This window comes from Podarcis gaigeae, assembly GCF_964106915.1.
Source record: "Podarcis gaigeae genome assembly, chromosome: 14".
NCBI lineage: Eukaryota > Metazoa > Chordata > Lepidosauria > Squamata > Lacertidae > Podarcis > Podarcis gaigeae.
The window spans coordinates 39,394,987-39,410,648 of record NC_139690.1 but is presented as its reverse complement, the minus strand read 5'-3'; positions in this window follow the sequence as shown (position 1 = coordinate 39,410,648).

Here is a 15,662-nt window from a genome sequence, read left to right as displayed (position 1 = left end):
TGTTTAAAGTGGTGTCATAGCACACAAACATTTGGTGTGTATGTGGCCAGAGTGATCAAAACAGTTTTAATTAAAACTGCCTCTTACTTGCCTCTGACACATGGCAAGACTGTGTGGTAGCAATAACATCTTGTAGCATTCAGATCTAGTCATTGCAAAGGAACCTTGTGGTAGCACCATGCAGAAGACTTTTGTTCTTTATGATACCTGATGATCCCACAAGCTAATCTGCTAGGGCTGTTTGGCCTAAGATGTTATGCCATGAAGGAAAGGGAACTGAAAAAAGCAGCCGTGCTAACGACCGTCTAACCAGGGACTCTGAGTATTCTTGCCATCTATTACTTGCTCCTGTGTAGAGATGCCTTTTTGAAATTCTCCTGGTGGCGACATAATTGTCGCATGCTATAAATTGCATCCCGCAAAGCACCTGCAATAGTCATTGAATGTGCTTTTAAAACAGACAAGCAATCCCAAAGAGAAGCCAGAAGGATGCAATAACCATACAGTAAAAATGGTTTATTGGAAGCACTGCAGCCTTTGCAAATCAAAACATGAGATCATAAAGGCATTGGTGACATGTCCAACTTGGGCAGGGCTGAACTAGCTGCAACCTGAAACTATTAGCATTCAGTGGAGTAAAGACAAAACAATCTCAGGTTAATTCATGGCCCACATTTCTCTTGAACTGCATCAAGTAGTTTTTCTCTTCCCCACATAGAAAAAAAGAAGCAAACCAACAACATTAAAAGGAAGCCAAACACAAATATCATTGTGTTACTAAAGGGGTCATAAGAGAGCTATTAATTTTCATTTCAAAAAACAGGTGGATGACAGAGGGCCATTTAGCCAGGTGCAATAAAGTACCGGTAAATGGAGATTATGATGTTGCACCAAAAGCCCACCACATAAACAGCTCACTTTTAAGCATAAGGTATAAATCAGAACACTCAACAATAGGAGAGATACTTGCAAATAAATCCAGAGCTTTAAAATGTGAAAGAAATCACTGGAAAACAACAATTTGTAGCCAACTTCAGTCCTACATCAGAGTAGATCCATTGAAATTGATCAACATTGTTAACAGGTTCGTTTATTTCAGTGGGTCTGCTCCAAACAATACTTAGAATCATGGTATCATAGAATTATGGAGTTAGAAAGGACCACAAGAGTCATTGGCAACGTAGGAATCTCAACTAAAGTATTCATGACAGATGGCCATCCAACCTCTGCTCAAAAACCTCCATGAAAGGAGAGTCCACAACCTCCTGGTGGTCAAACAGCTCTGACCATCAAAAAGTTCTTCCTGATGTTTAGTCAGAATCTCCTTTCTTGTAATTTGAAGCCATTGTTTCAGGTCCTACCCTCTGGAGCAGGAGAAAACAAGCTTGTTCCAGCTTCCATGTGACAGCCCTTTAGATATTTGAAGGGGGCTTTCATATCTCCTTTCATTCTCCTCCTTTTAAGGCTAAACATGCCCAGCTCCCTAAACTATTCTTCATAAGGTTTGGTTTCCAGACTCTTGATCATCTTGGTCACCCTCCTCTGCAACTTGTCAACATCCTTCTTAAATTATGGCACCCAGAACTGGACAGAGGACTCCAGGTGTAGTCTGAGCAAGCAGTACTACTACTTCCCTTGATCTGGACAGTATACGTCTGGAAGAGCATTAGCCTTTTTGCTGCTGCATCACACTGTTGACCTATGTTAAACTTGTAGCCTACTAAGACCCCTAGATCCTTTTCACATATACTATAAGCAAGCCAAGTTTTCCCCATCTGATATTTGTGCAGCTGGTTATTCCTGCCTAAGTGTAGAATGTTACATTTGTCCCTACTGAAATTCATTTTGTTAGTTTGGGCCCAGTTCTCCAATCTGTTAAGGTCATCTTGAAACCTGATTCTGTCCTCTGTGGCATTAGCTACCCCTCCCTGCATCTGCAAATTTGATGAGCATCCCCACAATTCCTTCATCCAAATCATTTATAAAGACAATGAACAACAAGTCCAGGGCAGAACCCTGCAGCACCTCACTTATCACGTTTTCCCAGTATGATAAGGAACCATTAATGAGTACTCTTTGGGTTTGGTCAGTCAACCAGCTACAAATCCACCTAACAGTAACCTCATCCAGCCCACATTTTACCAGCTTCTCCACAAAAGGAGTGGAGAATAGGAGTATAGCATCTAGATAGGAGTATAGCATTAATAGGAGTATAGCATCTAGATCAAGGGAAGTAATAGTGCCACTGTATTCTGCTCTGGTCAGACCTCACCTGGAGTACTGTGTCCAGTTCTGGGCACCACAGTTCAAGAAGGACACTGACAAACTGGAACGTGTCCAGAGGAGGGCAACCAAAATGGTCAAAGGCCTGGAAACGATGCCTTATGAGGAACGACTAAGGGAGCTGGGCATGTTTAGCCTGGAGAAGAGGAGGTTAAGGGGTGATATGATAGCCATGTTCAAATATAGAAAAGGATGGCACATAGAGGAGGGAGAAAGGTTGTTTTCTGCTGCTCCAGAGAAGCAGACACGGAGCAATGGATCCAAACTACAAGAAAGAAAATTCCACCTAAACATTAGGAAGAACTTCCTGACAGTAAGAGCTGTTTGACAGTGGAATTTGCTGCCAAGGAGTGTGGTGGAGTCTCCTTCTTTGGAGGTCTTTAAGCAGAGGCTTGACAACCATATGTCAGGAGTGCTCTGATGGTGTTTCCTGCTTGGCAGGGGGTTGGACTCGATGGCCCTTGTGGTCTCTTCCAACTCTATGATTCTATGATTCTATGATTCTAAGAATATAATGGGGGATTTTGTCAAAAAGCCTTACTGAAATCAAGATACACTACATTCACAACATTCCCCTGATCCACTTAGCTTGTAATTCTATAAAAAAAAAATTAGATTCATCTGGCATGACTTGTTTGTGAAACACACATGCTGGGTCTTAGTAATCACAGCATCCAACTGTTTAATTATCTTTTCTAGGACCTTTCCTGGTATCAATGGCAAGCCAACACCCACTTAGGTCTTCTTTTTCCCCCATTTTTGAAGATGACAAGATTTGCTTACTTCCGGTCCACAGGGACTCCAAGAATTCTCAAAGATTATAGACAGAAGCTCTGAGTTTGAATTCATTTATCATAGCTACGTGTTCCTTCACCTCCTCTTTTCCTTCTTGAGCTGCAGCTCTCTCCTTGCATCATTTATTCTGTAATCACCAGGTTGGGCGCTGCTTTCCTTTGGGACAGAGGCAAAGTAGGCGCTGTGCAGTTCAACCTTCTCTCTGTCACCCACCCGCATTGCTCTGTCTTCTCCATGAAGACGACCCACTACTTACTTGTTCTTCTTCCTCTTTTTTATTATTACTAGATTTAACCTCACTTGCAGGCCTGAGCTCATTCTGAGCTTAGACCTATCTGACATTCTCCCTGCAAATGTTAGCTGCTCATGTCTACTCTTCCTTCATGACTTCTCCTTTCTTTCATTTGTTAAACATGCCCTTTTTAAATCTCAGCTCATCTTCCAGCTCCTTATGAAGCCACACTGGGTTGTTTTTTTAGATGTCTCCCACTTTTATTTTCTGTTGGAATTGCCTGCATTTGTGCCTTCACTATTTCATCTTGAAGAAACTCCCATCCATTTTGGACTCCCATCTCTTTGATTATTACTAACCATGAGATCTTACCCAGTAGTTTCTTAAGCTTTTTGAAATCAGCCCTCCTGAACTCCAGAGTGCATGTCTGACTGCACTCAGCTTTCCCTTGCTCATGATCACTTCCTCCCAAGGTTCCCAGTACTTCCACTTGGTTGATCAGTTCCTCCCAGGTCCAAGCGAGATGATCCATCCCCTTGTTGCTTCTTACACCTGATGGGAAATGAAATGGTCGGTGAGGCCCACATGACTAACCAACAAGTCTAGAACCCTCACTGGGTGTAAATAAATAAAAAGTCTAGTTTTGTTCCACAGGTGCCTCCTCATTTCTTTGAACATCTGCTTGGGGGATCCTTTACATAAGTGAAACACCTGGCTGCACCTTCGAAACTAAGAAATTCAGGCTCCAGTCCTATCTGGGAGCCATTCCCATGAAATATAGTGTGGTTTACTTCTGAATAATGCATGGTTATTGGAACATTAACCCACACTACAAATTGTGGCAGCAAGGACTCCTTCTAAACCAAGGTTAGGCATTCTTTCAGTTTGGTTAGGTAGGAAGTACTTATACAGCTCCAATGTTTTAGTGTCCACATATTTGCAAAGGAGGGGGGTGGAGGGAGACAGAACAACTTGGCCCCACAGGTGTTGCCTCCTTGGTCCCGCTCATGTGACCTTATTGGCTCCACCTATATGAACCCCTTGGCCATAGGAAACCCCACCACATCCAGGGCTTACCGGCCGCCACTGGTATTTTTGTATGTTATGTTCAGAAACATATTTTTCACACACTTTACCCTAGAATATCCATTGCTTGGCCGGAGAACTGCCATTTTGCCACACTGGGTGGAAAACAGCTATGTTTCAGTTGTCATTGCTTTGGAAATTGTGCATTGGGTAATTTGCTCTTAAACACAACCTGAATTGAACTTCTCCCCCTTCCCTGGTGCTAAAAGAGGTCTTCCAGAAGTTAAAAGAGATGATTGGAAATGGAAGCTGTTCTTGAAAAAAAATGAAACTAGGAAACAAGCCCATATTCCTTATGCGTCTTTTTCCCCTTTCATTGTTTCAATGCCCATACATCAATATTTTTCAGTGGCAGATTCAAGCATTTGAGGACAGAAGTTTCCAGACAAGAACATTATGCAAAGGTTGCCCACGTGTCAGTCATCTGGACTATGATGCCCACGGGAAAACGATATTCAAATTGCATTAATTACATGTAACTAAAAATGGCAGTTTAGTGGTGGACGTCTGGCTTACGATGCCTCTCTGATGTGCCCTCTCCCCCCACCGATCCTGGGCCAATTACCCACCCCCACTGCATTTTACCATTGGTGTCCCTTCTACCTAATGGCACTGGAAAGCTTTCCATTCAGAATGGTATGGCCAACTCCAGGACTCTGCTTTATGAATGACAGATTGGTTTTCTCCCAGCCTATCCCGCATAGTCCTCTTGATAAGCATCCTGTAATTTGCTTGGCATGATCTTATACATAAAGCAGCTGGCAGGTACAGTTTTATTATCCTGGCTACAGCTTCTAATGTGATTGATCACAGCCTGTTATGGTACACTGCATCTGGAGGAAATCGAATTTTCTCTGAACCCATGATGGAGTACTCAGATACACTTTCTTATGCAAGGAATGCACAGAGAAGAGAAGGAGCTGGATATCAAACCAGATGCAAATCTGAGTCCGAGCCAAAGGCAGAAGAATGCTCTTTTCGTTAGGAAGCTTCCTTTAAATACACACACACAAATAAAACCACACACTACTGAAACCCAAACTTTAAAAATACTTAATTATATACACACATCTCTACTGGTGAATGGGGAAATGCCCCACCAACCTCATTCTGCCCTCAACAGCCCCCCACCCGCCTGCCTTTTGGTTTGTACCCAGCCCAGAGGGTTGACAATGCCTGTTGCCTTCCTCTTCCTTATTCTCAGTGTTGCTTATTATAGAACTCCACAGGCAGGAAGATGAAGACAAAACCAACATTAGTTGGCTCTGCCTAGCATTGCCTATGGCTCCACCTACTGGTGGGCTCCCTGGCTTCCACCCTACCAGTTTCAACAGACACCACAGCATACATTGGATCATCCAAATTAAGTCATCACAAAAAAGGACTCTGTGCACGACCATTGCATGTGGATGGCAGTACTGGATTTGTAAAATGAGAATGGATGATGTTTGGCCCTTTCTGCTCCCTGGTTCAAAAGGCGCAGTTTTAAAGGGAGGGGGAGAGGAACCTCCAGTGAATTGTGGTTCATTTGGGCAAGAGGGGCATTACTCTTCCTGCCAAGCTTCCTACTTACAACCAGCTGCCAGCTTCCTCCAACTCCAACTTGGTAGAACTCAGCAGGGAGGAAGATGGGAACAAAACTAGAGGTAGCTGCTTCTGCCTATCATTGGCTCTGGCTGCCTGATTAGCCTCCTCCCTGCCAGTCTCAGTGAGCATCAGCCACCACTCAGGTCCTCCAAATGTTTTTGGGCTCCATCTAGGGAGGAGGAGAAATCCCCAGAACTCAGATTCCAGAGTAGAGATTCAATCTGGGCAGTTCATGACCCACATTGTATCATGGAATCTGCTTTAGAAACTCTAGTCTCCTATAGACCCATTCACCACTCTAAAGGATCCTGCACCGCCAGCCTGCTCTGAGAGCCAGTGTGGTGTAGTGGTTAAGAGGGGTAGACTCATAATCTGGTGAACCGGGTTCGCTTCCCTGCTCCTCCACATGCAGCTGCTGGGTGACCTTGGGCTAGTCACACTTCTCTGAAGTCTCTCAGGCTCACTCACCTCACAGAGTGTTTGTTGTGGGGGAGGAAGGGAGAGGAGATTGTTAGCCGCTTTAAGACTCCTTAGGGTAGTGATAAAGTGGGGTATCAAGTCCAAACTCCTCTTCTTCTTCTCTGTCTTCAGTGTGTCCTTTCTATGCATGGAGGGGGTTGTGTGAACCTCCCTCAAGCCAAGGGGAGTCAATCAAATCACTCTCAAATCAAACCAAGTACCAGATGGGTAACAGTTTGTAGTGCATGGATGAGGGAATTGTGGCCCTCCAGATGTTGTTGGAATCCAACTCCCATCGACCACAGCCAGCATGACTAATGGTCAGAGATAGTGGATTATATTCAATGTAGTGCTAAGGCTAAAGTTCCATCAGCACAGGGATTTCTCCTTCTTCACCGGGACATCCTCCCCACCACCCACAAATCTGGGACTTCTGCCAAGCCTCCAAAGCAGATTTGGTGGCGCTGTGGAGGCAAGCATAATAGGATGGAGCAGGAGGAAAGAGACCCATTGCACTAAGCCATAGTCCTTGCAAGCTTGCAACTATATCATTAAATGCCACCCAACAAGAGTTATTGTGTAGAAACATCTAGAGGACCATCGGTTCCCCCCAACCCTGATGCACAAGAAACTTGCGTGAGACAACCCTGCTGCTAATTTATATTATTTCAATATGGAAATGGGCAGGGTGCATGTTTGGGAAATACTGATGGACTCCTACTCCCATCAGCCCCAAGCTGCCAAAAGCCAAAAGCTATTGGTGCAGACCATTTTCTGAATTGGAAAGATCCTATGTTTGGAAAGAGCATTTTGAGCGGAGAAGATGATGTGCCTTTTCTTTAAATCAGATACCCACATTGGGGGAGTGGTTGGTTGTAAGATGATGCATATGCCCTGAGCCACAAGCCACAGTGAGACCCACAGTTCTAGGAATGGTTTAGAGCAGAGCATAAGGAAAAGCTATGATTTTCGTTTAAAGTGTTGTAAATTGCTTTGAGGGCCTGGAGGGTGAAAAGAGAGGTATTAATCCCTTCTTATCATCTTCGCAGACTGCATGCATCTCTTCTATGTATTAGGATGTAGCATAGCAATGGTAAAATAAGCCATTATTTTTCAAGGAGAGATGAGGAGCCGTTTCCCATCCGAAGGCAGAAATTTTGGATCAGGAACGTTGCCCAATGGACCAGATAGGTTCCAGGGAAAATATTATAAACATTTTCCAGAAAATCTTTATTCCACAGTTATTCAGCTTCTTTAATAATATTATTTTAGGGGGATAGATCCCAGAAACCTGGAGGCAATGTCTTAAGGAAACGAATATATTGAGCAGCTTCATTCCTAGAGGCAAATCACATTACTTATTGTAGATAAGATTTTTAAATATGGTAAATTGTGCATAAAAGTTGCTGACAGAAATGTATGATATTAGGATAGATTGTTTTGCAAGATTTGTATATTAGATAAATTGCATACCCCCCAAAAAATGTATAGATTAGGACAATTTGCACCAACATGCTGGTGGAATTTTCAATAGGGGTTGTTGTTGTTTTAGTTTCAAAAAGGCAAACTGATATTAAAATGTGAAGAACTTAGGACTTAAAAAGTGAGAAACTGAAAGAAACTTACAGATTCACCCAACCTTACACACTGTCACACGCTGGTTTATGGAAGCCTATTGGGCAAGAACAGCAGGAGGGGTTTTTTTAGAGGGACTATTTGGAGGGAAATTATTTTTGCATATGGGGTGAGGGTCTGGTGGTGGTGTTTTTTAACTAGTTGAGTGCCTTGGTATTCCTCTCTGTATCCTAAAACTTCTGTGGCATACGGGTTGCCCTGTTTTTTCCTACAGAACCATTGGCACAGGTCTACTGAGTTCAGAATTAGAGGGAAATCTTAAAGACCATTTTTTAAAAATCTCAGTTGAATGGTCGCTTATTAATACACACTGACTGTGACAATTGCCCTGATCCAAAGCCTAAAATTAGAAGCTGGTGCACTCCAAGCAAGGTTGCCACGCTAGGCTGCTGTTCTCCTTGAGTAAGACGGCAGAGTTTTCTTAATACCTTCCCGGCCCTTCTCTCCCAGGATGTTTTGGAGAGCGAGCGAGGCAAACTGAAGAGACAGGGCTGTCTGTCGAAAAGGTGATCTCTAATGTACTGAAGCAGGTTCCCTGGAGCCCTTTGTCTCCCGTGATTGACAGCTGGTGAAAAAGCAAACCACCGGCAGATATGGCTCTAAATCAAAATTGTCCGCTTGAGCAGGAATGATGTTGGTTCTGATCGCAATGCGAATCTGTCACTGTCTGTTTTCTGCATTTGCTATTTTCTCTAGCTAAGTTAAACTCTGTCTTGCTGACATGCCATTACAGCAAACAGTGCTTTGCCTTACCTTGTGGGGATGATTCTTGTGCACAATGACCCGGCCGTGCCCTGCAGGATGTGGGCAGTGTTTTGCAGGATCTGAGAAAGAAAGCCTTTCGGCAGGGATATCCCTCCATAGGAACATAGGAATCTGCATTGAGCCAAGTCAGACCATTGTTCTACCTAGCCCACTATTCCCTGTTCTGACTGGCAGTGGCTCCCCATCATTTCTGAGCACAATTCCGAGTGTTGGTGCTGACCTTTAAAGCCCTAAACGGCCTCGGTCCTGTATACCTGAAGGAGCGTCTCCACCCCCAACGTTCAGCCGGGACACTGAGGTCCAGCTCCGAGGGCCTTCTCGCGGTTTCCTCACTGTGAGAAATGAGGTTACAGGGAACTAGACAGATGGCCTTCTCGGTAGTGGCGCCCACCCTGTGGAACACCCTCCCTTCAGATGTGAAGTAAATAAGCAGCTATCCTATCTCTAAAAGACATCTGAAGGCAGCCCTGTTCAGGGAAGTTTTTAACATTTAATGCTGTACTGTTTTTAACACTTGATTGGGAGCCGCCCAGAGTGGCTGGGGAAACTCATCCAGATGGACGGGGTATAAATATAGTAGTAGTAGTAGTAGTAGTAGTATTTCAGACAGTAGTTTCTTCTACTCCTACCTGGGGACACCAGGGATTGAACCTGGGACCTACGACATGCAAGGCAGTTGCCATTGGACTCCATGCTGGCTGGGGATCAGTGGCACAGCATGGAGGGGACACAGGGGCCGTTGCCCCGGGTGCAAAATTGTCAGGGCAAAAAAATTCAGTTGCCTTAATACAGCTGTGCACGTCTGTCACTGGGCCTCTGTTGAAAATGACTTCTCCATGCAAGCTAGGAAGTGACCTCTCCAGAAGTGGCCTCTGTGGCTGTGATCTCCTGGGTGGCATGGATGACGTTAGGCAGTTGAATGTGCGTGCACCCATTTCCCTTCCTCCCAGTCCACACCCGTGTGGCCCCGAGTGCTGGCAATCCATGCTATGCCACTGCTGGGAGTTGAAGTCCAACAGCAACTGGAGGCACAAAGTTTCCATATGTCTGCTCTAGGAACACTGATCTTCTCTTATCAGTTCCCTTCAGCCTCTGCTCTCCCCTTGAATCCACAAAGAAAACAGAGGTTTAAACAAATTAAAGAGCTGGTTTGTGTGGCACACAGAACCAGATATGAGTCCTGTTGTGACGTGGGGTTTGTGATTTCAGCTCTCTTGACATAATATGCTGGAGACAGTTCTCTAGTAACACTTCTTTATTAAAGCAAACAAGACTGAGACCTGAGGAGGGGAGAGCTACATTTATAGGGACAGGGAACTAGCTAGAAAGGATACATTTTGGAGGGAACAATATCAGGCAATCACAGTCCTGCCTTTTGGAGGAAACCAATAAGACAGAGGATCCAAATACAGCAGCTTAAATGAACCAATAGTAGCTGTACCCTCTGGAACCAAAAGGCAGTTACTTTACCCTAATGCAAATACAGACAATAATAATACAGATATAAAATCCTTTGACTCAATACACAACACCACTCCCCCCCTAGTGAGCACAGCAGACGTTATCTCTCAGGTACTGTGGGGTCCTACAACTTCTACTTGATCTCCTGACAACAGGTGTTGCCGGTTCTGGATTGGGTGTCACCTGTGGTAGGGGGGCTGCTATAGGGGTTTCGTCAGGAACAGATGGAGTCCCAGACATCTCAGGGTCCCCTACCTGTACCTCGTCATCCTGAGGACTAGCAGACCCGGGTTCATTTGCTGAAGCCCCTGGTGACTGCACCTCTGGGCCATTTTCACTCTGGTCTTGCAGCTCTGCGTCGTTAGCCAGGGATGAATTATCAGACTCCTCCCTGCTGAGCGCCCGGCGCCTCAGCTGATCTATATGTCTCTTCCAAACTTGCCCATTTTCCAAGGTCACATAATAGGACACAGGTCCACTAGTCCGGGTGACCACACCAGCCACCCACCGCGAACCTCGTGAATAGTTCCTCACCCAGACCAGATGTTCAGGGGCGAGATACCTTGTTGTGTCAGTCTCAGCCTGGGGGGTTGCTCTTGAATTACGGTTTGGCATTTTATCCGGGTGGACATAATCCAGCACCGTTACCAGTCTTCTACCCAAGAGCAGCTCAGCTGGCGACTTGCCCGTCACAGTACACGGCATCGCATGCTGCAAAAATAACATTCGCACGATGCGAGCTGACCAGTTACCCTCCATTAAGCGCGCAATGGATTCTTTGGCTGTTCTTACCATGCGCTCCGCCTGCCCATTGGAGGATGGGTGAAAGGGCGCGGATGTGACCCCTCTTATGAAGTTATCAGCCAAGAATGCCCTGAATTCTTGGGATACAAAAGCTGCCCCATTATCTGATACAATGGTCTCAGGTAACCCGTGGGTTGCAAACAGCTGCCTCAACACCTTGATTACGGCAGCTGATGCCATGCTAGGGACCATCGCCACTTCTAACCATTTGGAATATGCATCGACGATAACCAAAAAGACCTTCCCCTGGAATGGCCCAGCAAAATCTAAGTGCAGCCGGCTCCAGGGAGATCTGGACTGCTCCCACCAGTGAACTGGTGCTCTGGCCACTTCTGGCCGCACCTCTTGGCATGCCTTGCATGTTCGTACCCATTGTTCTATGTTCTGGTCCATTCCAGGCCACCACACATAACATCGGGCTAGCGACTTCATCCTGACCATTCCCGGGTGTCCCATGTGAAGCGTCTCAAGAACCCTGTTTCTCAGTGGTGCTGGGATGATCACCCTATCTCCCCACAGGAGACAACCTTTATGCATGGACAACTCATGCTGCCTTGTCGCATAAGGCCTGAATTTGTCTTCATGCGGACCACCTGGCCACCCCCTCCCCACCCAAGTGAGCACACAGGAGAGAACAGCATCTTTCCTCGTTTTCTCAGCTATATCAGTAGCCGTTACAGGAGCCCCCGGAAGTGTTTCCAGCATCATTATGTGCTCCGCTGGAGCAGGATCCTCATTGCTCCCGCCAGGAAGGGGCAATCGACTCAGCGCATCAGCGTGGCACAACCGCTTCCCCGGCACATGGGTCAAGGTGTACTGGAACCCGTTCAGGAATATAGACCAACGCAACATTCTGGGGGAGAGAATTTGTGGCGTTTGTTTGTTTGGGTTGAACAACCCTAACAGTGGTTTGTGGTCCGTTTCAATGGAGAAATGGCAACCGTACACATAATCATGGAACTTTTTGATTCCTGCCACAATTGCAAGCGCCTCTTTGTCAATTTGAGCATAGTTGCGCTCCGTGGGCGACAACATACGGGAATAGAAAGAGATGGGCTTTTCCAACCCATCCGGTTCCCTATGACTCAGCACCGCCCCCAGGCCGTATTGAGAGGCATCACATGCCAGGACCAGCGGCTTCAACTCATCATAATGAGCAAGGACGCTCCTGCTACTCAGCATTCCTCGCAAGGAGTCAAAAGCCTTCTGCTGCTCCTGCCCCCGTCGCCACACATTCTTTTTCTGCAACAATCTATGTAATGGTTCAGCTACCGAAGCTTTCTGGGGTAAGAATGAATGATAAAAGTTAATAAGTCCCAGGAATGACTGCAACTCCGTCTTGTTCTGTGGTTGTGGTGCCTCGATGATGGCCTTAACCTTAGCATCTGTGGGGTGGATGCCTGATGCATCAATTTTAAATCCCAAGAAATCCACAGCTGGCACCCCAAAACTGCATTTTTTCTTTTTTAGTTGCAACCCCACCTCCTTGAACTTGAGCAACACTGCACGGACACGCGCAACCAGTTCCTGTGGGTCTTTTCCAGCAATCAAAACGTCATCAAAAAATGGCAAGACCCCCGGCAGACCTCTTAACAGGCGTTCCATGAGCCCTTGAAAAATCCCTGGGGCCACAAAAACTCCAAATTGTAATCTGTTAACTCTGAACGCCCCTTTATGTGTGACAATAGTCTGTGCTTCCGCTGATTGTGGAGTTACTGGCAGCTGTTGGTAAGCTTGTGCCAGGTCAATTTTGGCGAACACCTTGCCCCCAGCCAGTTTAGCCAACAGATGTGATACGACTGGAATGGGGTATGAGTTTCCCCTGAGTGCCTTATTGATAGTACATTTGTAATCAGCACAGATCCTGACTTCCCCATTTGCTTTAAGGGGCGTGACGATTGGAGTCTCCCACTTAGCAGAGTCCACGGGTGAGAGAACTCCCTGCTTGACCAATTTATCCAGCTCTGCTTCGATCTTGGGTTGCAGTGCAAATGGCACTCGCCTTGGTTTGAGTCAGATTGGGGCCACCCCAGGGTCCAATTCGAAGTCAACTGGGGGCCCTTTATAACAACCCAGTTTTCCATTAAAGAGACCAGCAAATTCTTTGCATAATGCCTCGCTCATCTCAGGGCAAGTTTGGATTGAATTAAGCCCTGATATACTCAGTCCAGGGCGGGGAACCAGTCAGTGCCCAGGAGACTGGGGCGACTGCCCTTCGCAATCACCAGTTTGTACTCTCACGGCACACATTCCCATGACATGGATGCGGCCCGCTGAGCATGACTGCAAGGTTGCCGGGAAGGGCTCCAGAGGGGGCAATTTACCCCTGGGGAAGAATGTTCTCGTGGTCTGGTCCGACACAATAGTGAATCCAGATCCGGAGTCCACCTCCATGTCGCACAGCTGACCCTCAATCTTCACCTTGACGTGTGCCTTGCCTTGCGCTGGAAACTGCACGACCCTCCCGTTGATCTCCGTTACGTAGTGGCAGTCCTTTAGAACATGGTTTGCTGTGGGCGGTCTGCGATGCTCCAGTCTAGGTGCTCCTGTCGCTCCCAACGCCGCTGATCTACAGACCCTGGCGATGTGACCTGTCTTCCCGCACGTCCGGCACATAGCATCCCGGAAACGACAACTCTTCCGCACAACCAGGGCACCTGCCTCGGTGATCTTTGTGCACTGTGCAGGCCTGACGCACTGACTCAACCCCACGGACTGGGCTCTGGCTCGGAGTAGCCTCTAGCTCGTCCATGGCATGCGCAACTTCTATCTGTGGCTTAGGGGCCCTGCGACTGGCATCATGCTCCTCTCTTTCATAATTCTCTGTGGCGGTGGCCTCCTTCAAGGCTGAAGCAAGGGTAACCTCTTCTTTAGCCACGATGCGTCTTCTGGCTTTCTTGCTGCTCAGACCACCAATAAACCGATCCAGGAGAGTCTCTTCCAGATCTTGGAAGTCGCAGTGCTGAGTGAGCTTCCGCAGTTCAGCTAGAAATGCAGATACAGACTCCCCAGCACGCTGCTGCCTCTTATGAAACTCCATCCGCCGGGCCATCTTGGTCTCAGTAGGCGCCAAATGGCTTGTTAGGCAGGCAAGAATATCTTTGAGAGATGTCTCACTTAGCTTCGCTGGAGCAAGCAATGCCTTGGCCAGCTTGAAGATCTCAGGCCCACAGTAGCTCAGGAATGTGGCCCTTCTTTTGCTGGCATCGGTGATCCCTTGAGCCACTGCGAAGAACTCGAAGCGTTCGACGTAGTCTTCCCACGTGTGGGGCTCTGATGGCTGGAAGGGCTCCAATACCCTTGGACTCTCCATTGTCCTGTGGGCAGGGTTGTCTTCTCAGCTGGCCAGTGAGTCTTGTTCTTAGCTACAATCTGGACTCTGAGGCAGGGCTGCGTTTAACCGCTCCTCAGCATTCCGGATCCCACCTTCGTCGCCAGTTGTTGTGACATGCGGTTTGTGATTTCAGCTCCCTTGACATAATATGCTGGAGACAGTTCTCTAGTAACACTTCTTTATTAAAGCAAACAAGACTGAGACCTGAGGAGGGGAGAGCTACATTTATAGGGACAGGGAACTAGCTAGAAAGGATACATTTTGGAGGGAACAATATCAGGCAATCACAGTCCTGCCTTTTGGAGGAAACCAATAAGACAGAGGATCCAAATACAGCAGCTTAAATGAACCAAGAGTAGCTGTACCCTCTGGAACCAAAAGGCAGTTACTTTACCCTAATGCAAATACAGACAATAATAATACAGATATAAAATCCTTTCACAACAAGTCCCATTGTGACTAGGGGTGGGATGGGGACCCCAGTGGCTATTTCAGATTTCTGTCTTTCCACCATGCTGACTTAAGGCCGTCAGAAGCATAAGGAAAGGAATAACATTTTTGGAAGCCTGCAAATGACATGTTCAAACTAAAATTAAAACCAATGAAGATGTTAAGAGCTGGTACTCAATTAAATCAGACTCTTCTCTCATCTCAAACCTGCATTTAAACATGTAAACATATCAGCGCACAAAGATTTATCTGATGTTAAATGAGAACACAAGCAATTTTATTCCAGAGGGGCAGATGTTAAAAAACATTGTTATGTACCATTTTCACAGATGTTCCCTCCTTCACTATTTTTAGCGCTGGATTTTAGTGTTTCAAATTTTGCATTTCAAAAGCTGTAGAGAGGAAATGGTAGGTACACTCAAGCCAATGGCATTGGTTGAAAGGCAGTTTGGCAAAGTGTGTGCCCAAGGATCTTTGCCAAGGGAAATGCATTATTGTTCTTCAACCTTGGTCTGTTTGCTTTCCAATCATTTAGGGCTTTAAACCAGAGCTTGTCCAAGACATTTTGGCAACTGAAGCAGACCCCAAAATGACCCCAGGGAACAAGGGGTGAGGAAGTATCTGTATCAGGAACCAGGGGGGCATTGGGATCTGCTGTCTCTGTGAATTCTGCCGCCTGAGACAGTTGCCTCACCTTGCCTCATGGGTGGGCCGGCCCTGCTTTAAACACTAATGTGAACACCTTGAACTGGGCCAGAAGCAAACTGGCAG